Source organism: Petaurus breviceps, unplaced genomic scaffold (genome assembly GCF_028583685.1).
Source record: "Petaurus breviceps papuanus isolate PSGF00001 unplaced genomic scaffold, PetGlider_PUasm1.0 173, whole genome shotgun sequence".
NCBI classification, from domain to species: Eukaryota; Metazoa; Chordata; class Mammalia; order Diprotodontia; family Petauridae; genus Petaurus; species Petaurus breviceps.
Window position 1 is genome coordinate 4562202 of NW_027185759.1, and position 26317 is coordinate 4588518.

At 36.7% G+C, this 26317-nt stretch overlaps 1 non-coding gene across 1 annotated transcript; it reads right to left on the bottom strand.

Annotated features, from left to right (window-relative positions):
• Nucleotides 1-20659: 20659 nt before the first annotated feature.
• On the bottom strand, nucleotides 20660-20764 carry LOC138157916 (U6 spliceosomal RNA). The gene has a single exon (XR_011167499.1). It is a non-coding gene; the product is annotated as a U6 spliceosomal RNA (small nuclear RNA).
• Between the last annotated feature and the right edge of the window lie 5553 nt (nucleotides 20765-26317).

Below are 26317 nucleotides of genomic sequence, written 5' to 3' on the forward strand. Positions count from 1 at the left end.
AGAAGAGAACCTGAGGTTCTGGACATAAGAACTTCATGCCATTGACACCCCATAACAAAAGGGAGAGCTATCTCAGAGTTGAACAACAAGAGATTCTGAGCTCTAGATTGCAGGGATGGTGCTAAGAGGAAGTCAAAAGAGAGATGAGGCCAAAAGAAACTGAGACTGATAGAATTTTTGAAAGACTTCAAATTGAGTTAGTTTTCCCTCTACCATGTAGATAGTTCACCAGAACAAGTTACTGGATGGTTGGCACAATGCATTATATATTCAAAGTTCTTCCTTACTCATAATCATTATTCTCCAGGAACTAAGATCCCATCCCCTTGTTCTCCATGAAGAGAGAAGCATTAGCCAAGCAAGCTGATGGCATCTGCCCATGATGCCCATGAGCCAGAGCTCCATTACAGATGATAGATAGATAGAGATATCTCAAGTAATAGTTTCAACATTCGGGAAAGAGGCAACAATCGTCAACAATAGTAAACATCATCAAGGGTGTTAACTCACCCTAAGTGAGTATGTATAAAGGTCTTAGCCTAAAAGGGCCAGTATCCCATTGCATCTGGAATCATCTCCACTCATCCTGATAAATATCAGGCCACTGGATCCAGATAGCTCTGGAGAAGGAAGTGAGGCTGGCGACCTTGCACTCAAATCAAAGTCAATCACAAGTCATGTCATCATTTCCCTGATGCCATGGTCCTCTTGGAATACAAAGGACAAACACAATAACTCCCCTCACTATAACATGTGATTCAATGACATCAGATCTCTCAATATTCCTCACATGACATACTCCATTGCTCAATGCTATGTATTTTCCTTTTTTTGCTTTTTTAGTTTTTATTGACATTTGCTATTAGTTATATCACCATAAGTATCTTATATATCCCTCATCAAAAGCTATCTTACATGACAAATGATTTTTTTTTCCAGAGAGGAAAGAAAAAAAAAAGTCAGCAAAACTGATTGATGCTTTGGAAAAAAAGTCTAAAAAGATGTGCCTTGTGCAACACCTATGGACTTCCCACTTCCTCTGTGGAGCAGCTTGGAGGAATCTTCTTATAGCTCACTGTTCAACTCTTACTTGATGTTTAGAATTGTGTGACATTTACATTTACATTATTGTAGGTACTTTGTTTATTATTACCTTGGTTCTTCTGACTTCACTCTGCATCAGTTCATATAGATCATTCAAAGCTTCTGTGTAGACATCACACAAATCATTTAGTACAAGATAATAATATAAAAGTATAGGCATGTACCACAGTTTGTTATTGATTCTGCAACAAATGAATGTCTACTTTTGTTTCACATTATTGGCTATTACAAATAACACTACTATAATTACATTGGATTTTTTTTGTCTTTTTTCTCCATTTTTAAAATGCTTTATTAACTTCTGATTTACATGATTCATTTCCGCCAGATTTTAAGTTACAATTTTTCTACCCATTTCTCCCCTACCCAACACCCCAAAATAGCAGTCCCACAGGATATCCTCTCCTCAAATCTGCTCTCTCCCATATTTTCTCCCATACCCCTTTCAACTTTTCCAGAAGGGCATGTTGGATCTCTTTGCCCCAGTGCCTGTATATCTTATTTCCCAATAATATGTAAAATAGTATTAATAAGAGTGTATATATATTTAAACATTTGATGTTAAAACTTTGAATTCCAGATTCATTCCCTTCCTCCGTTGTCACAAAACCTTACTGGGAGGATAAGCAGTTCAGTATAGGTTGTACAAGTGTCGCTAATAAAAAACAATAATATAGTCGATATACTGTAAAAGACTGACTATATTTCCCTCCCTCCTATTCCACCTCCCACTTGTTCTATTCTCTACTTTGATCGCATCCCTTTTCAAAAGTAGGTCCTTCCAAATTCCCTCCTCCCCAGCCTTCCCTCCCTTCCATCATCCCCTCTCTCATCCCCTTCTCCCCTACTCTCCTGTAGGGTGAGATACCCTATTTAGTATGTATTTTATTCCCTCCCCAAGTCAAATTCAATGAGAATAAACTTTACCCATTCCATTTTGCCTTCCTATTCTTCTCCTCCATTGTGACCATTTTCGCTTGCCTCTTTTTTATGAAATAGTTTACCCCATTCTGTCTCTCCCCATCTCATCTCATTATATTCTTCTCTCACCTCTTAATTTCACCTTTTAAGTAACATCCTTTCCTGTTAAATTAATCCTGTTCCCTCTATCTATGTATACCTGTAAACATATTTACACATATTCACATATATCTTCAAATGACCATATACCCTCATATATAGAAATAATATATATACATATACATATATATATATATATATTTCTATTCCCTTCAACTATTTTGATACTGACAAAAAGTTTCATCAGATACAATTATTGTTTTTCCATGTAGGAATGTTAATACTTCAACTTTGTTAAGTTCCTTATGATTATTTTCCCTGTTTACCTTCTCATGCTTCTCTTGCTTCTTGTATCTGAATTTGAAATTTTTTATTCAACTCTGGTATTTTCAGTAAGAAAGCTAGAAAGTCCTCTATTACACTGAATGACCATATTTTCCCCTGAAATATAAAACTCAGTTTTGTTGGATAGGTGATTCTTGGTTTTAATCACAGCTCCTTTACCTCCGTAATATCATATTCCAAGCCCTTTGATCCCTCAGTGTAAAAGCTGCCAGATCCTGGGTTATTCTGATTGTGTTTCCACAATATTGAAATTGTTTCTTCCTGGCTGCTTGTAATATTTTCTCCTTAATGTGGGAATTCCGGAACCTGACTATAATATTCCTAGGAGTTTTCTTTTTGGGATCTTTTTCAGGAGGTGATCGGTGAATTCTTTCAACCTCTATGTTGCCCTCTGGTTCTAAAACATCAAGCCAGTTGTTTTTCTTTTTTTGAGAATTTCCTGGAGGATGATTTCTAGGTTCTCACTTTGATCATGGCTTTCAGGTAGTCCAATAATTTTAAAATTATCTCTCCTGGATCTATTTTCCAGATCAGTGGTTTTTCCCATGATATATTTCACATTGCCTTCCATTCTTTCATTTGGTTGGATCTATTTAACAGCATTTTGATTTCTCATAAAGTCATTAGCTTCCATTTGCTCCAAACTAATTCTGAAGCAATGATTCTCCTCATTGAGCATTTGAGATTCTTTTTCCATCTGGCAAATTTTACTTTTTAAGGCATTCTCCTCATTGTTTTTTGAGCCTCTTTTGCCGTTTGAGTTAGTCTATTTTTAAGGTGTCATTTTCATCACTCAGGCTGCTGACACTCATTTCGTAATTTTCTTGTATCGTTCTCATTTCTCCTCCCAATTTTTCATCTACTTCTCTTATCTGTTTCTTAAGGTTCTCCATGGCCTGTAACCAGCTTGTATTTTTCTTTGAAGCTTTTGGTGCAGGAGTTCTGACTTCACTGTCTTCCTCCTTTTCCATGCTTTGCTCCTTTTTGTCCCCAAAATAGGAGACTATTGTTGGAATCTTTTGTCTGCTTTGTTTCCTTTGCCTATTCATGTTGCCCCTCAGTCACTTGAGCCCTGGGCTTTTTGCCACAGTAATACTCTGCCACCAGACAGGGGAGCTTTTGTGCCAAATGCTGAGGTTTTCGCAGTTGTTGCAGGTATTAGATGGGTGCCCTCTCTCAGGCCTACACACACTCTGGCAAGCTGGACACATGCTCCAGTACCACCACCCTAAGCTGCAATCCAGATCCAAGCAGGTTAAAGCAAGAGCGATTATCCCTCAGACTGGTTGCTTGGTCCCCCTACACTCTGCAGGCAAGGATCTGAAGCTGTCATGTGGCACTGGTTGGCTATGCTGGCATCTCAGTGGCTTTTTGCCCTGGGGGTAAAAGCCAATGCACTCCCACTTACTGGGTCCCAAAGTCCAGACTGCATTGACCTCTCACTTTTTCCTTTGCATCCATGTGTTGATAATTCTGGAAAGGGCCATAGCTGCTGCTGTTCTGGAGTCCCCCAGCTGCTGGCTGGTCAGACCCACCCTGGGGCTAAAACCTCTGGCTCACGCGGGCCTGGACTCGGCTACCAAAGCTCTGTGCTGTCCAATTCCTGCCAGCCAGCCGGGCTGTCCTCATCAGGAGGTTAGCTTCTCAGTGTCATTTTGTGGGTTCTTCAGATCCAAAGTTGGTTCAAAGTCCCCTTTTTACGACGACTGGGGAAGGTGGAGGCCGGAGCCCCTCGGAGGTCATTATTCTACTCCACCATATTGACCCTGTCCCTGGGATGATTTTTTTTCTTATTCATGGTTTCCTTGGGCTATCAGCCCAGTAATGGAATTTTCAGTTTAAAGGGTATGGGCATTTTAATCACCTTATTTATATAATTCCAAGTTATTTTCCAAATCAACACTGTATTTTCACTGGCTGTTCTCCATGCTGTGAATGCTCACCCTCCTGGCTTCTCTCAAGTCTTAGATAAAATTTTGTGTAAGGAGATTTTCTCAGACTTCCTGAATTTTACTGTCTTCCTCCTGAGACCACTGCAAATTTTTCCTCGGTATCTTACTTGTATTGGGTTGTTTGTATGTTGTGTCCCCAATTTGATTCAAAACTCCTTGAGGGCAACGACTGTCTTTTGCTTTTTCTTTGTTTCTTTGTTTTATTCCCAGCACCTAGTACAATACTGGACTCACACGACTGAGCACATTGGAGGCACTTGATAAATTCGAGTCAACTGTCTGTCTATAGGCACAGCTTGGACCAGATGGCCTCTGAGATCCTTGCCAACTCAGATTCTGCAGTTCATTAATTGTTTAACCTCACAAACATATGCTATTTCTTTACCAGTGATAATCCTTATCACTTGGCAAGAAAATTACCACCAGGATCCTGTTGCTTAAGTCAAATCTTTTGCTCTCTCAGAGCCTGAGATTTTTACTCCAAAAAATGGAGGGTTTGTGTCAGATACTAAGATCCTTTCTAGATCCCCCATTCTGGATTGTATCAGGCTATGCTTAGGTGGGGCTGAGCCTAAAACATAAAAAGGGATTCTAAAACATGGAACAATCAGGGAATACTTGGAATATAAAGGGGGGAGCTTAGGGGAACACAGAGTGTTGGGAGATGGAAGGTCATGCCCTGGGAATAGCAATGTCACTAGTTTGACTAGAACTCAGGATTTATGAAAGGAAGTCATAGGAAATCTGTGTGGGAAGATAGTGAGGGGCTTCAAAGGCTGCATTGAAAAGTTTGTGACATCCTTGAGCCAGCAAGCAGCCACTTAAACAGCTAAAGGAAAGTCTTATTTGGGAAGTCAGTGTTTAACTCACTAAGAAGTTCCTTAAAAAGTGCCCTGGTGAGATTATTCTTTGGTCACTAAAGAAGCTTCTGGAAACATCTTCCCTTTCTACCATTTTGATGAGATACCGAAGGTCTCCCAGAGCTGAGTTAAAGAGAACTCATTGAAAGTTAAATAAAGCTGCAGGACTCAAAAGAGAACAAAACATAATGGGTTGAAAGCAGATTAAAACTGGAGACAACCCTCTGAGAATGGCAATGTGCTTAGTGTAGGCTGAAATTGGCTTCCAGGTCAGAGGAGAGTGAAATGTCTCAGGTAGATGGGGGCAGCACACATGGGAAAGCACTGAGGAGAGAGGGGGAAATTATGGGTTTTATATCTCAAAACTCAAGCATTTTTTTTTTCCTGCCAATAAAACCGTTTTCTGCTTTGCTTTATGTCAAACATATAAAATCTAAATGCTCCAGATGCCTTTCTTATTTTAAGGTAATGTCCAAAACTCTCTCCACTAATATGAAAATCAGAGAAGAGGAACAGAAACTTGATGTCATACTGTGCTCTTACCAATTGAATTCCCCCAAAATGGGACTGATTCCTGTAAGGAAAAATCATTGATAACACGTGCTATGAGAGTGTCATACAGTTTTGTGTGTGCGCATGTCTGAGGGGGTGGGGTGGGGGGAGTTCCTTTAAGGATGGAAATGGTGACTAAATGAACCAGTTCTATGCACTTCCCTAAAACTCTCTACCCTGTAGCAGACTCCAGAAGGGATAAAATGCCTATTTTTATAACTGCCTATGGAGACACTCCAGCCTGAGCATGTATGTAAGTCCCATTAAACCTCCCAGACACTGTATAGCACACACAGAATCAGCAGAGATGAGCAGCCCCCTAAGGTTTGCTTTAATGAATTCTGACTCAGCACCCCCAGTCTGATAATCACACAACTCTGAAGGCTCCCTAGATTACTTGCCTCATTTTTTGCTTCCTGGGAAATGGGAAATATGTGTGAGAGAAAGGCCATACTTCCTGATTGGGATAAAGACTAGAGTTTTCTTTCTTAAGTGTGGGCTTGGTATCTTGGCATGATTCTTATGCACCAATCATTGAGTCAGCTATCATTTTCTGATTCTGAGAAGTATTGCTCACAATATGGTCCATCAAAAGAAGTGGGGGAGAAAAATTCTGCCTTGTCTCTAGCAACTTTCAGAACGCAAGCTTACGCCATCTGTCACTCTTATTTCTGGTAGAAAATTATAGTATTCTATGTGTGTAATCCTTGAACAATTGATTTCACTGCCATGAAGATCAGTTTCCAGTCTGTAAAATAGTAAGAATGTAATAAATGGCTGGTGCAATGGTCTTTAGTTCACCCTTATTATTAAATGAGATAATATTTGGAAATCATGTAGCACCAGGCCTGTCACATAGTAAGCGCTTAATAGATATTTATTAATTTATTATTGATTGAATGATGCAATGATCCTTAAGTCATTCCTATTATAAATGAGAAAGTATTTAGAAGCACCTAGCATAATACCTAGCACATAATAGGTGCTTAATAAATGGCTATCTCCCTACCCTTCCCCAGTCTCCAGTAAGGGTGTCCTGAATAGCAGGCTTTCCTCTTTCGTTTTGGCAAGATGCTTTTTTTTTAAACTTGGAAGATGATCACATGTGGGGTGAGGCATGGAAGTAACGCACTTCTCTCTGCTGCCTAAAGACTGCCTCACTTTAGGAAGGACAGTTGTACATTGGTTGTCCTTGTTGACATTCAGTTGCATATGAGTCTTCATGGCCCTGTGGAGCAGAGCATACCAGGCCCTTCTTTCTTCCACTGTCTCAAAGACTGTTCAAATTCATATTTGTTGTTTCCATAGCACTATTGATCCACCTTATTGTCCACTGCCATCCCCCTTTCCTTTGAACTTCAATCCTTCCTAACATTGGGGCCTTTTCCAATTAGTTCCATCTTCTTGCCTTGTGGCCAGAATATTTAAGCTTCAACTTCAGCATTTGGCATTTTAGTGAAGACCCTGAATTAATTTCTTTAAGTGTTAATTGATATGATCCCCTGTTTTCCAAGGAACTCTCCAAAATTTTCTCCAGCATCACAATTAAAATTAACTCAGTTTCCCTTATAATTGAACTCTCACAGCCATATATTTCTACTGGAAAAAATCATAGCTTTGATGATATGGAGCTTGATCAGCAAGGTGATGTCTCTGCTTTTTAGTATGCTGTCCAGATTTGCCATAGCTTTGCTTCCAAGTAGAAAGTGTTTTTAATTTCATGTCTGCAGTCACTATCTGCAGGTACTTTTGAGCTCAAGAATGTAAAATCTGACACTGCTTCAATTTCTTCCACATTTGCCAGGGAACAGTGGAACCCATTGCCAAGAAATTATGTTTGTCTTTTTCCTTTTTTATCTTAAGCTTTAAGCCAGCTTTTATACTCTCCTCTTTCACCTTTATCAAGAGGATTTTTTTTTTGCCTTTTGGAGGGCAGTTGGGGTTAAGTAACTTTCCCAAGGTTACACGAATGTTTGTTATTTTTTGTTCTTTTTGTGGGTGTTAAGTGTCTGAGGCTGGAATCGAACTTGGGTCCTCCTGACTCTGGGGCCAGAGCTTTACTCACTACACCACCTAGCCTCCCCCTTATCAAGGGGATTTTTAATCCCTTTTCACTTTCTGCCCTCAGAGTATTTCCTAATAAGATTAGGTAGTAGAAAATAAGAGCTTGAGTTCCTCCTGTATGAGGCCTGAAACAACTTGGGATGTTTAGTGTGGAGAAGTTAAGACCAGATGTTAGGAGGAAAATGATAACTTCATTTATCTAAACATCTATCACATTGTTGAAGATCCTATAAATTAATTTTGATTGACCCCCAAGCACATCTGTTTGTTTGAATTTTCTAAAATGGAATTTTAGTCTTAATGTTGGTGTGCACATAAGCACACCCACAGTCCCCAAACCCACCCCCCGCTGTAGCAGCAAGAACCTCACCATCCCCAAGGTGGCTGCCAACACAGATTCTTAGATCTGCTTTTCTAAAGGAAAACAACTCAAAATGGTTTAACAAGCTTACTTAAATCAATCAAACATGAATTGTTTACCTAGTTCAGGAGGGAAAGGTCAGCACCCCAAACTTCAGAGTATACAGACAGAAGTTACAAGACAGAGAAACAGATCAAGCAGATGGGCTTCCAAACTGTCCAACCATTACAAACATACCAAATCACAATTACCAGAGAGGGAAGAATCAACATCTAGGAAAAGGCTATATAAGCTCTGATGGAAGGCTTTGCTTTGGGGCTCACTTTGAGAGGTGTTGTGTGATTTGAACAGATGAGACTCTGGACAGCAGTTGAAAGCCACCTGGCTTTGAAATCCAGATGTTGATGCTTCCTTCTCTGGTAACTGTGATTTGGTATGGATGCAATGGTTGGACAGTTTGGAAGCCTGTCTGCTTGATCTATTTCTCTGTCTTGTAACTTCTGTGTGTATACTCTGAAATTTGGGGTGCTGACCTTTTTCCCCTGAACTAGGTAAACAATATATGTTTGATTGATTAAAGTAAGCTTGTTAACCCATTTTGAGGTGCTTTCCTTTAGAAAAGCAGATTTAAGAACCTGTATTGGCAGCCACCCTGGGGATGCTAAGGTGCTTACTGCTACAACCACACACATTCCAAATACAGTAATTCCCAAAAGTGGAATGGTTGGCCTCAAGAGGTTTTGGGGAGGTCCTGCTTACTAGAGTTTTTCAGTCAAAGATGGGATGGCCACTTGTTGGAGGTGTTGTAGAAGGATTTTTGGTGAGACACAGATTGGAAAAGATGGCCACTGAGGTATCATAACTGGGATTCTGTTATTGTAAAATGGGACACTTTAGAGACAATCTAATCTAATTATATTTTTTTCATCAACCTTTCCCTTATTAGTAACCTTTACTTCATGACCATAGAACTAGAGGACTTCAGCTTTTTTTTTATTTTTTTGGTCTTTATTAATTCATTTGTTTACTTTTAGTTTTCTAGATTCAGTTCCACAATTCCTTGATTTTCAAATTTTCTCTCCCTCCCTCCCCTCCCGCACAATGGTGATATACAATCAAGTATAGGATCTCCAAATACTTTCACATTAGACGTTAGACAGGTTATAACGAAGAACTGTATCAGATGGAATGAAAAATGGGAAAGCATTGTTCAATGCTTTCAATGTTCAAAACCAAGCAAGAAAAAGAGCAGGTAGGTTGCTTCAATCTGGATTCAAACTCAGTTCTATATCTGTATGTAGACATCTCTCTCCATCATGAGTCTTTTGGGGTTGACTTATAACCCTTCATTGCTGAGAAAAGACCAGTCTATCAAACATGGTCACCACACATACATTGTGTCTGTAATTGTGTACAAATTTTCCTGATTCTACTCTTCTCACTCAGCATGAGTTTGCATAAGCCTCTCCAGGTAAATAAGAAGTCCAAATGCTCCTCTTTTCTTATAGCACAATATTATTCCATTACATGCATCTACAAATTATTCAGCCATTCCCCAGTTGATGGGCACCCCCTTAATTTCCAATTATTTTCCATGACAAAAAGAACTTCTATAAATATTTTTGTACATATGGGTCTTCTACCCACTTCTGTGATCTCTTTGAGATACAACCCTAGAAGTGGTTTTGCTGAGTCAAAGGTTATGAAATTATTTGTAACTTTTTGGGCATAATTCCAGATTGCTATCCAGAATGGTTGGATCAGTTCACAACTCCGCCAGCAATGCATTAGTGTTCCAATTTGTCTATATCCTCTCCAGCATTTGTCAGTTTCCTGTTTTGTCATCTTACCCAATCTGACCAGTGAGATGTGGTACCTCAGAGTTGTTTTGATTTTCATTTCTCTAAACAATAGTGATTTAGAGCATTTTTTATATGCTTATAGATATTTTTAATTTCATCCTCTGAAAACTGCCTGTTCATATCCTTTGACCATTTATTAATTGGGGAAAAATTGTATCCTTATAGATTTGACTCAATTCTCTGTATATTTTAGAAATGAGACTTTTATCAGAGACACAGTTTGTAAAAATTCTTTCACAATTTTGCACTTCCCTCCTAATCTTGGTTACATTGGCTTTGTTTGTTCAGAAGCTTTGCAATTTAATGTAATCAAAATTGTCCATTTTGCATTTTATAATGCTCACTAATTCTTGATTGGTCATAAAGTCTTTCCCTCTTGTATCAGCAAGCACCCCAGTGTCCCCAGGGTGTCTGCCAGCACAGGTTCTTGCATCTGCTTTGATAAAGGAAAGCAACTCAAAATGGGTTAACAAGCTCACTTTAATCAGTCAAATATGTATCATTCACCTAGTTCAGGGGAAAAAGGTCAGCATCCCGAACTTCAGAGTATACAGAAAGATTTATCAAGACAGAGAAACAGATCAAGTAGAGAGTTTCCAAACTGTCCAACCATTACATCCAAACCAAAGCAACATCTGGGTTTTTCAAAGCCGGGGTGTGGGGGAGGGGCTCTCAACAACAGCTTTCCAGAGTCTCATCTGATCAAATCACAGAACACTTCTCAAAGTGAGCCCCCAAAACAAAGCCTCACATCAGGGCTTATATAGCCATCTCCTGGCTCAGAGAATGTAACAACTTTCTTAACCCACTGGCCAATCACAAAGTATCTACTGAAAAAACAAGCCTCCAACCCCAGGCTCCAGGTGCACTTTAGCCTAGGGGCAGGGAAGATCTTAAAATTTACATTTCCATTACACCTCTCTACAAATCTAATGCATAAATTATTCTTTGCTTTCCCAGATTGCTTACAGTATCAGCCATTATACCTATATCATGTATCCATATAGTCTTGATTTTGGTATATAGTGTTAGATAATGGTCTATACCCAGTTTCTGCCACACTATATTCAAGTTTTCCCAGCAGTTTTTGTCAAATAGTGTGTTATCCCCAAATCTGTCATTATTGGTTTTATCAAGCATTAGATTACTATAGTCTTTGACTATGGAGTCTCATCTACCCAATCTATTCCATTGATCCACTTTTCTATTCCTCAACCAGTACCAAGTAGTTTTGATGATTGCTGCTTTATAATACAGATTAAAATATGGTATAGCTAGTCAACCTTCCCTAGCATTTATTTTGACTAATTCCCTTGATGTTCTGGACCTTTTCTTCTTTCAAATGAATATTGTTCCTATTTTTTTCTAGCTTTATAAAGTAGTGTTTTGGCAAATTGATCAGTGTGGTACTACATATATAATTTAATTTAGGTAAAATTGTCATTTTTATTGTATTAGCTTGACCCACAACAATTGATGTTTTTCCACTTTGTTAGATATGACTTTGTTTGTGTGAAAAGTGTTCTGTAGTTGTGTTCATATAGGTCCTGCGTTTGTTTTGGCAGGTAGATTCCCAAATATTTTATAATGTCTACAGTAACTTTAAATGGGTTTTCTCTTTCTATCTCTTGCTGTTGAATTTCATTAGAAATATAAAGTAATGCTGAGAGTTTGTGTGGGTTTATTTTATATTTTGCAACTTAGTCAAATTTATTTTTTTCCTTAAGTAAGTTTTACTTGATTTTTTAAATTTCTCTAAGTATATAATTTAAGGAAAGCTCTATTTATTCATACACTTTCTAGTGTTTTTAATAGGAATGGATGTTGTATTTTGGCAAAACCTTTTTCTGCATCTATTGAGATAATCACGTGTTTTTTGACAGTTTTATTATTGATAAGGTCACTTATACTGATGGTTTTCCTAATATTAAACCATCCTTGCATTCCTGGAATAAATCCTATGTGATCAAAGTGTATTTTTCTTGTGATAAATTACTGTAGTCTTTTTGCTAATATTTAAAAATTTTGCATCTATATTCATGAAGGAGATTGGTCTATAATTTTCTTTCTCTGTTTTATCTCTTCCTGATTTAGTTATAAGTACCATATTTGTGTCATAAAAAGAATTTGGAAGGACTCCTTCACTAATTTTCCCAAATAGTTTGTAGGGTATTGTAATCAATTGTTTTTTAAATGTTGGATAGAATTCACTAGTAAATCCATCTGGCCCTGCAGACTTTTTTTTTCTTTTTCTGAGATGGGGTTATTTAAGTAATTTATTTCCTCTTCAGTTATTTTTGGGAAATTTATATTTTTGTAAATATTCATTGATTTCCCTAAGATTGTCAAATTTATTTGCATAGTATTGGGCAACATAATTCCTAATGATTGTTTTAGTTTCCTATTCATTGGAGGTAGATTCACCCTTTTCATTTTTGATGCTCATAATTTGGTTTTCTTTTCTCATTTTTTATCATATTAAGTATCTATAAATTTTAATGACTTTTTCATAAAACCAACTCTTAGTTGTATTTATTAATTCAATAGGTTTTTATTTCTATTTTATTATTCTCTCCTATAGTTTTCAGTATTTCTAATTTAGATTTCAATTGGGGATTTTTAGTTAGTTTTTTTCTAGCTTTTTCAACTGCATGCCCAATTCATTGAGCTCCATTTTCTCTAATTTATTCATATATGCACTCAGGGATATAAAAATTCCCCTTAGAACTGCCTTTTCTGCATCCTACAAATTTTGGTATGTTGTTTCATTTTTGTCATTCTCTTGAATGAAGTTATTTATTCTTTTCATAATTTCTTGTTAGACCCACTCATTCTTTATGATTAAATTGTTTATTTTCCAATTAGTTTTTAGCCTATCTTTCCATGACCTTTTATTGCGTATGATTTCTATTGCATCATGATCTGAGAAGGATACCTTTAATACTTCTGCCTTTCTGCACTGAATTGTGAGGTTTTTAGTACATGGTTGATTTTTAGGTATGTGCCATGAACCACTGAGAAGGCAGTATATTCCTTTTTATCCCCATTCAGTTTTGTCCAGAGATCAGTCATATCTAGCCACTCTAAAATTCTATTTTCCTCCTACACTTCTTTCTTGTTTATTTTGAGGTTATATTTATTGAGTTCAGAGAGGGGGAGATTAAGGTCCCCAACAAGTATAGGTTTGCTATCTATTTCTTCCTCTAATTTCCTTAACTTTTCCTCTCAGAATTTGGACATGATACCACTTGGAGCATGTATATTTAGTAATGATATTGCTTCATTCTCCATGGTGCCTTTTAGCAGGATACAGTTTCCTTTCCTATCTTTTTTTAATTCGATCTATTTTTTGCTTTTGCTTTATCTGAGATAAGGATTGCTACACCTGTTTTTTTTTTTTTACTTTAGATAAAGCATAATATATTCTACTCCAGCCTTTTACCTTTACCTTGTGATTATCCTTTTGTTTCAAATGTGTTTCTTGTAGACAACATATTGTAGGATTATGTCTTTTAATCCATTCTGCTATACTCCTTTGTTTAATGGGAGTGTTCATCCCATTACATTCACAGCAATGATTACTATCTGTCTCTTTCCCTCCATCCTATTCCCTTCCCTGCTTATGTTTTGGTTTCTTCCTTCTCCCTTCCCCTCCTTAAGCATTTCCTTTTGACCATTACCTCTTCAGTGTTCCCTCCCTGTGCCCCCCCTCTTTACCTACCCTCTTCCCTTACTGCAATTTTGCTTCCTTCTTATCCTCTCCCTTACCTGCCTATAAGACACAATAGATTTTTATACTTATCTGAGTATGTTATTCCCCCTTTGACCCCAAAATAATGAGAGTAAATTTCATACAGAGCTCCTCTCCCTCCCTCCTTTCCCTCTATTTAATGAGTTTTTATGTGTTTTCAAAGTAGTCTTACACTCAATTGATTATGTTGAGTACTCTTTGAACCAGACCCAGTAAGAATAATGTTCAAATGATGTTCCTCTCCCTCTTTCCTTCCCCTCTACTATAATATGTTTTATGCCTCTCTGTATGGTGTAATTTACCTTTTTTCTGTGTCATCCTTTCCTTTTAACACATTACAGTCCCTTTGGACCCCTTAATAAGGTTGTTATTTTATCATCAGATTAGTTCATTTATACCCACACCTTTTATCTATGTATATCCCTTTTAAAGGTCATGATAGTCATATAAATTTCAATATTGACAGTTATTAGCTTCTCATATAGGTATGTAAACAGTTTGCTCTTATTGCATCCCAAGTTATGTGCATGTGTGTGTGTGAGTGTGCATGTGTGTAGGTGTGTGTGTGTTTTTTCCTTGTTTACCTATTCATGTCTTTCTTGAGTCTTGTAATTGGAGATCAAATTTTCCATTGAGCTGTGGCTTTTTCATCAGGAATGTCTGGAAGTCCCTTATTTCATTAAATGACCATCTCTTTGCCTGAAAGATTATGTTCAGTTTTGCTATGTAGTTAATCCTTGGTTGCATTCCTAGCTATTTTGCCTTATGAAATATCAAATTCCTATCCCTCCGATCCTTTAATGTGGAAGCTACTAGGTCCTGTGTAATCCTGACTGTAGTTTCAGGATATTTGAATTGTTTCTTTTTGCCTGCTTGCAATATTTTCTCCTTAATCTTGTAATTCTGGAATTTGACTACTATATTTCTTGTAGTTTTCAATTTGGGATCTCTTTTAGGAGGAATCTGGTGAATTCTTTCGATAACTATTTCACCTTGTGATTCTAGGACTTCAGGACAGTTTTCTTTGACAATCTCTTGGAGGATGTTATCCCACCTGTTTTTTCATTATGGCTTTCTGGTAGAGCAATAATTTTTAAGCTATCTCTCCTAGATCTGTTCTCCATTTCAGTTGTTTTTCCTGTGAGATATTTCACACTTTCTTCCAATATTTTAGTCTTAATGTTTTGTTTGATTGACTGTTGGTGCATTATAGAGTGCTGAGCTTCTATTAGACTTATTCTAACTTTTAGTTGATTATTTTCTTCAGTTATTTTTCTAAGGTCTTTTTTTAGGGAGGTGTTTTCTCCAATTAGTTTACAATTTTGCTTTTTAAGGATTTGTTTTCTTTAGTGAGACTTTTGTTCCATTTTGGACACTGATTATTTAAATTTATCTTCTACCACCCTAATTTGGCTTTTAAAAATTTTTGAGCTCCTCCAAGAATGTTTTTTGGGCTTGAGAAACCTTCTTATTTCCATCTGTGGTCTCAGGTGTGGACATAGAGTCCAAGGTGTCTCCTGAAAGCGATTCTTCTTGTTCAGAATAATAGGACTCTATTGTGCTTGGTCTTGCTTTTGCAAGTTGCTTCTGGCCCATTGTAATTATCTATTTCCTGTCCTTTAAAGTGTATTTCTGCTCCTGGGATACAGAGTTCTCTGACCTAAGCTTCTCAGGCTGGGAGATATGTGCCTAGTTGTTGGCTTTGTGTGCTGTAGCCTATGGGTGTTTAGATTGAGGCCAAGGCCAAGACACTCTGTATTTCCCAGGAGTTACCCTGAGACTCACAGAGAAATCTGTGGGGGAGGGGTGGTCTTGCTGCTTCAGATTTCTGCCTCTATGCTCCTGGGCTACAGCTCAGGCAGGCTTTTTATGGTCAGGTGAGGTAAGGTTTGTTGAGACCCAAGCTCTTCTGTTCATACTCCTAACTGCCTCAGTTGCACCCTTTCTCAGTGACTCCTAATCCTGAGGCTATGTCTGCTATTTCAGGATTTTACTCTAGGTGGGACATTTATCTCTGGGTTTTCTTGGTCATGGAGGGAGAATTGCAGCAGCTAGAGTTTACTTTGCCATCCTGGTCCCTGGAAAATCAGGCAGGTGATTTTTAAACTTCCAGGCTAGGGGCTGATAGCCCCAGAAGAAGCTGCTGTCTCTGCTGTGGACCCTGAGTTTTCTCTTACCCAGCTCTGATGGATCCTCCTGTCCTGTGATGAGACGGGCCCTGTGCTTTCTCTTACCCAGCTCTGATGGATCCTCCTGTCTCTTGGTGAGAAGCTGGTGAGGCAGCTGTGAATTGCCCTTGGTGTGAGTGAGTCTGATGGCTGGGGCTCCTTCTGGACTTCAGCTTTAATTTCCATGTTTCCTGCTGGGACTCTGCTGCCCCGATTACTGAGAGGCTCAGATGGCTTTCTAAATTAGGCCAGGGTGGTGGCTCCTCTCATGATCCAACTTACTCCTAAACATTTCCTCACTACAGATCACTTCCTTCCGATTCTCTAACCCCCACCCCCAGGACTTTCCAGTTTTGTAAGAATTGAAAAGCAATAATGTTTTTGCTAATGGAAAGGTGCTCTCTACCTACACCATTATGTCACCACTCATTATCTTTGTAACTTTCCATACTACAATATCCATCTCTAGTCTCTGTACTTCTTTATATGTTTGTTTCCCCTTAGTAGAATGTGCTCTCCCTGTAAACAGCGATAAGTTCTGTACTGGGGAATATTTTAAAACTCGCTCTCAGGGAGACAGGAGCATACTCATGAAACTATTAAGTTTAATTTACATTGGTGACATTTTTCTCCATAATCATTTTTAAATGTAGATAATAAGAAAAATAATGAATCAAGAACTCATTTACAGTGTTTGCTGATTTCTTTATTTTTTGAAAGTGTTTAAATTTTATCTTTTCAAAATAACTTTAATAACTTTTTAAAGCAATCTTGGTTAAGTAACTTGCCCAAGGTTACACAGCCAGTTATTTTTTGTGGGTGTTAAGTATTTGAGGCTGGAAGTGATCCCGAGTACTCCCGACTCCGGGGCCGGTGCTCTAACTCACTGTGCACCTAGCTGCCCCTAATAACTTTTTTTCTACTTTTTTTAAGGTGACTTCTAATTTCTCCCCTCCCCTGCCCCACATTGAAAAGCCAAGCAAATGTATATAGCTTTTAGATGTGGAGTCACATAAAGCATATTTCTATATTTGCCATGTTATGAAAGAAAACAAAGAAAAAGCAAAAGAAAAATAAGGAAAGATTGAAAAAAAAAAGGATTCTGCATTCAGACTCCATTAGTTTCTTCTCTGTAGGTGGAGAACATTTTTCATAAGTTCCTTCAAATATCTTGAATCATTATTGCTTAGCTAAATCATTCACAATTTATCATCATTACAATAATGCTGTTGCTATATAAACCATTCTCCTGGTTCTGTTCAATTAATTTTGCATCTGTTCATATAAATATTTCCAGGTTTTTCTGAAACTATCCTCATTATTTCTTGTAGCATGATAATATTCCATTGTAATCATGTCCCACAACTTTTGCATCCATTCCCCAATTGGTGGGCAGTTTCTAATTCTTTGCTACCACAAATAAAGCACACACACAAACACACACACATACATGTGAAAGAAAAAAGGAAAAGAATATATGTGTGTGTGTGGGGGGGTTCTTTTCTTTTATTCTTTCATCTCTTTGGGATACAGACATAGTAATGATATTACTGCATCAAAGTATATGCCTACTTTTATAGCCCTTTCAGCACAGTTCCAAATTGTTTTCCAGAATGGTTGGACTAGTTCACAATTCCAAAAAACAATGCATTAGTGCTTTAATCTTTATTCATTGCTTCCAACATTTAACAATTTCCATTTTTATGTCATCTTAGCCAATCTGATAGGTTTGAGGTGGTATCTTAGAGTTGATTTAATTTGTATTTCTCTAATTAGTAGTGATATAGAGCATTTTATATGACTGTTTATAGTTGTTATTTTTCTTCTGAAAACAGCTTCTACATATACCTCATCCATTTCTTTTTAATACTATTTTTCCCAATTATAAGTCAAGAAAATTTGTAACATTCATTTTTACAAGATTTTGAGTTCCAAAGTTTTCTTCCTCCATCCTTCCCTCTCCTCCTCCTCCTCTTCCTCCTCCTCCTCCTCCTCCTCCTCCTGCTTCTTCTTCTTCTTCTTCTTCTTCTTCTTCTTCTTCTTCTTCTTCTTCTTCTTCTTCTTCTTCTTCTTCTTCTTCTTCTTCTTGCTTTTTGAAGGGCAATTGGGGTTAAGTGACTTGCCCAATGTTACATGTCTAGTAAGTATATCAAGTGTCTAAGGCTAGATTTCAACTCAGTTCTTCCTCACTGTAGGGCCGGTGATCTATTCACTGCACCACCTAGCTGCTCTCCTTACCCTCTTCTTAGAAATGGAATTCAATATGATATATTTTATACATGTGCTATCATATAAAATATATTCATTCTAGTCTCAGTTGTGAAAGAAACAGATCAAAAGAAAAAAAAACATGAAAAAGATAACAATAAATTAAAACAGTATGCTTTGCTTCACATTCAGAGCCCATCAGTTCTTTATTTTTATGTGAATATCTTTTTACTTCATCAGACCTTTTAATTTGTATCGGATCATTGTGTTGCTGAAAAAAGATGAGTCATTCATTGCTGATCATCACATAATTTGCTGATACTATGTACAATGTTTTCCTCATTCTGCTCATTTCACTTTGTATCAGTTCATAAAAATCTCTCCAGGTTTTTCTGAAATCTTCCTGTTCATCATTTCTTAATTCACAATAGTATTCCATTACATTCATATCACACAGCTTGTTCAGTCATTCCCCAATTGACAAGCATCCTTTTAATTTCAAGTAATTCTTCACCATGAAAATGGCTGCTATAAATATGTTTCTGCATATGTAGTTTCTCTTTTCTTTTTTATGATCTCTTTGGGATACAGACCTAGTAGTGGTATTGCTGGATCAAAGGGTATGCACAGTTTGGTTGTCCTTTGCATGTAGTTCCAAAATGTTTTCCAGAATGGTTGGACTAGTTCACAATTCCACCAATAGTACATTAGAGTTCCAATCTTTACCCATCCCCTCCAACATTAATCATTTTCCATTTATGTCATCTTAGCCAATCTGATGGATGTGAAGTTATACCTCACAGTTCTTATAATTTACACTTCTCTAATTAAAAGTAATTTAGAACTTTTTCATGTGCATATAGATAGCTTTAATTTTTAATCTAAAAAATACCTTTTCATGTCCTTTGACCATCTATCAATTGGGGAATGACTTGGATACTTACGAATTTGTCTAAATTTTCTCTCTGTCTCTCCCTCCTTCACAGTTTTTTTTTTGCTTCTGTATATTGCCTGTCTAGGTCTGCCATCTCTTCTCTAAATCATCCCCCTTTTAGATAATTTACTCCCCTCCTACTTTTATTTTAGGTAAGTTAGATTTCTATATTCAATTGAAATATTATTTTATTTCTTCTGAGTCAATACTGATGAAAATAAGGTTCAAGAAATCCCATCACCCACTGTCCCATCCTTCCCTCTTTCATAATATTTATTTTTCATGCCTCTTCACATGAAATAATTTATGCCCTTCTACCTCTCCTTTCCTTATTCTCCTCTCTTCATTATTTTTGTCATTCTCTCAAATTCACCTCATATCCTTACCTTTATATCCTTATCCACCTTATTATTCCTTCTAGCTGGGCTATGAGTGGAACATTTTTTAAAAAGAATTACAAGTACCACCTTCCGAGGTAGGGATGTAAACAGTTCAGCTCCATTAAATCCCTTATGTTTTCTTTCCTCCCCGCCTCCCCCACCTCACCCTTTTTAGACTTGTCTTGGTTCTTGATATTGGAGATCAAATATTTTTGTTCAATTCTGGTTTTCTCCTTATAAAAGCTTGACATCTTTTTATTTCATTGAATGGCCATTTTTCCCTTGAAAAATTATGCTTCATTTAAACAGGTATGTGATTCTTGTTTGTAGTCCTAACATCTTTGTCTTCTAGAATATCACGTTCCATGACCACTGATCATTTAATTTTATAGCTGCAAAGCCCTGTGTAATCCTGATTGTAGCTTCTAATTTTTTGATTGTATCTTTCTGTCCACTTGCAGTATTATTTTTCCTTCATTTGATAGTACTGAAATTTGTCTATAATGTTCCTTGGAGTTTACATTATGGAATCTATTCCAGGAGGTTATTGCTGGATTCTTTCAATGCCTATTTTGACCTCTAGTTCCAGGCTATGTAGCCAGTTTTCCATTATAATTTCTTGAAAGATGGTGTCCAGGTCCTCCTTTTGATTATGACATTGAGGTAGTCCAACAATTCTGACATTGTCTCTCCTGGATGTATTTTTAGGTTATTTGATTTTCCAATGATGTATTTTACATTTTCTTCTATATTTTTACTTCTTTTGAATTTGTTTAATTGATTCTTGATGTCTCAGAAAGTCATTAGTTATTAGCTTCTATTTTCCCAATTCTAACTTTGAAGAAGTCGCTTTCCTCAGTTAGCTTTTGTGCCTCGTTTTCCATTTGGCCAATTCTACATTTTAAGCAGTTGTTTTCTTTTTCCAAGCTGTTGACTCTTTTCATAATTCTCTTTCATAATTCTCATTTATTTCTTCAATTTTTCTTCTACTTCTCTTATATGATTTTTAAGCTCCCCTTTGAGCTTTCCAGAAATTAATTTAGGTAAAATTGTCTATTTTATTGCATTGGCTCAGTCTACCCAAGAGCAATTAACATAAAAAAAATGTAACTCTTCACAAATGTGCATGTCATCCTTGCTCAGAAATAATCCTAATCTTTCTCTTTCATTCCAATTTTAGTATATGTGTTGCTAAACAAGCACAATTTGCTCATATCTGAGGTATAAATGTTCACACTGAAAATAAAATAATCCCTTTACTTGAGTTGATGCAAACTAGCTCAGCAGATGACTGGCAACAACTTTTTCATTTCTGTGTGTCTATCTGTGTGTCTATCCTCAGAATGATTAGATCAATGCGTGGCCAAAGGAAGATTTAACAAATGCTTTTTCGTTCATTCATTCATTCATTCATTCATTCATTCATTCATATCTATTCATTTTTCCAGATACAGAAACAGGACCTGGGAATGGAAATATTTTTCAATGTCATTCAGTTTTGTAGTGGCAAAACTAGAATCAGAAGACATTGCCCCCATTTTCTTGGCCAGTGATCCTTCTTCTCAATTCAAGGAAATTACTTTTAACTGAAAACATGTTTGAACAATGTTAGAATTCCAGTTTCAGGGGGGAACTAGGTGGTGCAGTGAATAGAACACTGGTCCTCGAGTCAGGAGGACGAGTTCAAATCCGGCCTCAGACACTTAACACTTACTAGCCATGTGACCCTGGGCAAAACACTTAACCCCAATTGCCCTTCCCCTCCTTCTCCAAAAAGAAAAAAAAAGGAATTATAGTTTCAAAAATTTTATTATTAAATTTACAAGCAATATAGCATAGTGTGAAATAACCCCACTAATCACTGGTCTTTAATTGAATGTCATTGAATCTTTTCACAATAAAATTTTTTCTTCTACAAAATTGAGGGAGGGGGAATTTCAGTCAATTACTAAATATACATTTTATTATGCATCTATCATATTCCAGGCACTGTAATAAGTGCTGGGGACACAAAAAAGAAGTGAAAGTCACTTCTTGCCATCAAGCAGTTTACAGTCCAATGGAGGAGACAACATGCAAACAAATATATACAAATAAGCTGGATACTGGATAAAAATAATTTACAGAGGGAAAGCTACATTAACAGAGTTAAAGGAACTAACAGAGATAATTAAATGGGGTTGGAAAACATTTCCTAGTTTTCCAATCAGTCAATTAAGGAAATTATTAAATAATAATTTCCAATCAATTAAGTAACAACTTTTAACTTGGTACTTAAAGGAAGCCAGGGAGGTCAGTAGGTGGAGCAGAAGAGGGAGAGAAATCCAAATATCAGGGATAGCAAAAGAAAATGCCCTGAGCTGAAAGATGGAGTGTATTGTTCATGCAGCAACAAAGAGGCTGGTGTCTCTGCATTGAAGAATACATGTTAGGGAATAAAGTACAAAAAAGTGGAAAGTCCTACTTGATAAATAGTCAAAGAATATGAACAGGCAATTTTCAGAAGAATAAATCAAAGCTATAAACTTACATTGAAATATGTATGAAACCACTGCTGATTAGAGAAATATAAATTAGAGCAAATCTGTGATAGCTCACACCTTTAAGATTGGCTAGGATGAAAAAAAATGGAAAATGATAAATGTTGGAAGGATTGATAAAGACTAGGACAATAATGTACTATTGGTGAATTTGTGAACTAGTCCAATAATTAGGGAAAACAATTTGGAATTATGCTTAAAGGGCTTTAAAATATACATACTCTTTGAAGCAGTAATATCACTACTATGTCTGTATCTCAAAGAAGTGGGAAAGAAAAGGAAAAAAAAAACGATGGCCTATATCTACATGAATATTTATAATAGCTCTGTTTGGGGTGGCAAAGAATTTCAAATTAAGGGGATATCCATCAACTGGAGAATGGTTGAACAAATTGTGATTTGTGATTGCAATGGAATGTTATTGTGTTGTAAGAAATGATGAACAGGATGGTTTGGTTTCAGAATGATCTGGGAAAACTAATATGAACTCATGGAAAGTGAAATGATGAGAAACAGGAAAATATTGCACATAGTAACAGCAATAGTAATGATGGTCAACTGTGAATGATTTAACTTTTCTCAGCAATGATCCAAGGGATTGGAAAGAAATTATGAAAAATGCTATCCAGCTCCAAAGAAGGAACTGATGGAATCTTAATGAAGATCAAGCCGTATTTTTTTTCAATTTTTCTTTTTTTTTCCTTTTTTTTTTGTCTGATTTCTTCCACATCATGGCCAATATAGAGATGTGTTTCCCATGACTTCACATGTATAACTGATATACAATTACTTGCCTTGACAAGGAAGGAAAGGGTTGGAAAGTTTGAGGAGAGTTTGAAACCAGAAATAATAAAAAAAAAAGATTGTTAATTTTTCTTTACATATAATTTGGAATTTTTAATGAAATGAATGAAAACAATTTTAAAAAGAAGATGTAAAGGAAAGTGGGACAAGTTAAAGGCTTTGAATGTTAGACAGAGCATTTGACTGATCCTGGAAGAAACAGAAAGCTAAAGCAGTTTATTGAGTGGGTGGTAGCATTTGACTCAATCTGACTTATGCTTTACAAAAAGAGCACTTCAGTGACAGTGGAGGATGAATTGGACTGGGGAGAGAGTTGTGGCAGGCTGAGCCACCAATAAATAATCCAGGTGTGAGGTGATGAGATCCTGTACTGGGATGGGAGCAGTGTCAGAGGAGAGAGGAAAGAGGAGAGAGGGCTTACAAAGATGAGATTGACCGGCTGAGGCTGCAGATTGGATATGGGTGTGAGAGGATGCTTCCTAGGTTGCAAGACTTAGGGATTTCAGAATTTTTTTTCCCCTGTAATGCCTCTCCCAACTCTACCTAACATTCTCTTTTCTCTCAAGTAGAACAGGATAATGAAAGAAGAGTGACATTGATGTTATGGTCATTGTAGAAATGCAAGAAGGAAAGCCATAGAAATCCAATCTTTTTCATGTTTTGTTCTCCACCCACTCAATTCCTATTGCTATATTCAATTTTATTCATCATCTTATTAATTATTTACATAATATATTAATTAATATTAATTAATATAATATATTAATATTTATATGATACAAATAATATCATTAGTTTTAATTATCCTATTGCTATATTTCTCAGAAAGAATTAGTTATTTGTCTATTCAAGATTCTATAAGCCTGTGGGCCAGATACTATAAGAAATACTGTTACAAGTCCTCACCAGCGTGCTTAGGAATATACTGTTATGAATTGACATTTCTCCAATACCAATTAGGCAATCAATGTAAATTAGCTTTTACAAAGGGATATTTACTATGGCACAGCAAGGACCAAGTCAAGTCACATTCTCCTAATTCAGTAGGCACACTATCCTCTCTATATACCTGCTTGGTTCATGAAAATAGTGGACTCTAAGTTAACATTGTTCCTACCGACCGATACACACTTATACTTGAAAGGCAAATGGGGTGCTTCTTATCAGAGAACTTTTCTCCTTTTGTAGAAATCCCATCAAGTTAACTTCTTGCTGAGGTGTAACTGTTAGATGAGTTATTTACTTGCATGGAGGTTCTGATTCATTGTTGGTTCTTCACAAAATAGGTTTTTTTCACAGGGATATTTTTTCATCAGCCCTGGCTGTGGGAATTTGATTGTTTGTAGGATCTTGGATTGTTTCCATAAATCCACAGGTCTTCCTAGTCATCTGGGTGCCAATTCTTGGCATACTTGTTCATCTAGCATCATGAAAGAAGAAACTCAGCAGGAACAGAAACCCCATGTGTCCATGGACATATGGTGGTGGGTGAGGAAAAAAGGCTACTGTTGCCCCTCTCCCCATGCAAAAGCATAAAGCAGTTCTTCTCTCACAAAATGTCCAAGGGGAGAAAATAAGAATTCACCTTCTTGAAACTTTGGCATATGTCTTCAACTCTGGATCATCATACAGGTAAAATATCTCCCTTCCCCCACCTCTCCATTGTTTATCAGCACAGTGATAGGAAATAGTCAGAAAATGGCTGCATCTTTTCTGAAGAATTAAAGGCAGCCTCAGGTCTAGAAGAAATATCACAGAAGGGATTGCATTAGCAAGTAGGGTAGATGCATAATTTGGATTGAAGATATTTGGCAAATTTTGTCTAAGTTTAAGAACACTTGGAAAATAATTTCCAGTTCCAGAAAGTATCTCAGTCTCCACTTACAGGTTGTAAGAGAAAAAAAAAACTGAGCAGAATAATAAAGAAGTGCAAACAAAGGAGATTTGAGAGAAGAACCTAAGGTGGTAGATTCAAGAAGAATAAGGAGTAGACACCTGACTAGACAATGTTAGGTGAGAAGAAAATGTAAGAGGCAAATTAGAGTGTTTAGCACATTGATAGAGTGTTTTGAGCTGTGAGGACAATTGTGGAAGCCACAGTGTGATTCCTCAAGGCTGAAGGGAAAAGAAACATGGTTGTAACTGGAGAATTTTTGAGAAAATGGAAAAGGATTTTAGTGGGGATGTCAATTTATTAAGAAAGGATTATTGAGTATAAAAATGATAACCAGATGTGGTGCTAAGATGCAAATATCCACAAGTAGTTTCAAGAAACAAGTCTATGAATGTTAAACATAATGGAAAGTAAAGTCAGTTTCTGAGTGACGTGATTGAAGATTGAAATGTAATTTTTTTTAACAAAACATGGATGATGTTTATGTTTTCCCAGAGAAAGATAATTTCCTTCTTGTAGAAGATGAGGAGCCTGAGAAAGATTCTCCCCATAGTACTATTATTTAGAGAGAATTATGGCATCCCAAAGGAAAGAGCAGGAAGAAATTAAAATAATAATAATAATGACAATAACAGACAGGTGGAAGAATGGGCACTTGACTCTTTTCATGATAATGTAAAATGGAAGGAGATGCAGAGGAGAAAGGGAGGGAAGTGAACAATTACATAATTAAAGTTAATAACAGATGTGAGGCTCTTCTGGAGGAGGGGAAAGCTGGGTGCTCCAAATGAGAAGAAATGTTTTATAATCACATGACTGGCATAGTAGAAGCCAAGAGTGTCTCATATGAGACATCATCCAGTAAGGGGAAGAGAAAAAAGTATTCATGACTCCCTTTTCCATGCTACTGAGGCAGCTATTTATTTATTTAACTAAAAACAATTGAGAAATCTATTGTGTTCCCAGGAGAATATGTGTGTGTGTGTGTGTGTGTGTGTGTGTGTACACACACACATTCTCTTTACTTATATATATATATATATACACACACATACACACATTCTCTTTACATATATACACACACACATTATATATATATATACATATATATATATATATATATATATTCTCTTAACCTTTAAAAATGAACAACTATTTCTTTGGGTGATTCATGTGATTCAAATGAAAATACCAGAAAAAGTATACAAATTCTTGCCATCATTATGACATTTTAGGGAAGAAGCTGGAAACCACAGATGGTATTTTATTCACATTTGCCTATTGAAGGTAAGGGATGCTGATGAGAAAAGAAAATCATTTGGGAAATGAACAGCTGGCCAAGAAGGTGATATCTGAGAATGGGATTTGGATTTACAACTTAAGATTGACAGTTTCCTGGCCAGAGATGGAGTATGACTAACAGCATAAGAATGTGTTTGCCAGGTATCTTGCAAATCTAATCAAAAGAGCTTTAAATTAAAAACAGCAGGGGAGGGAGAAGTTTTCTTCCGTATATGC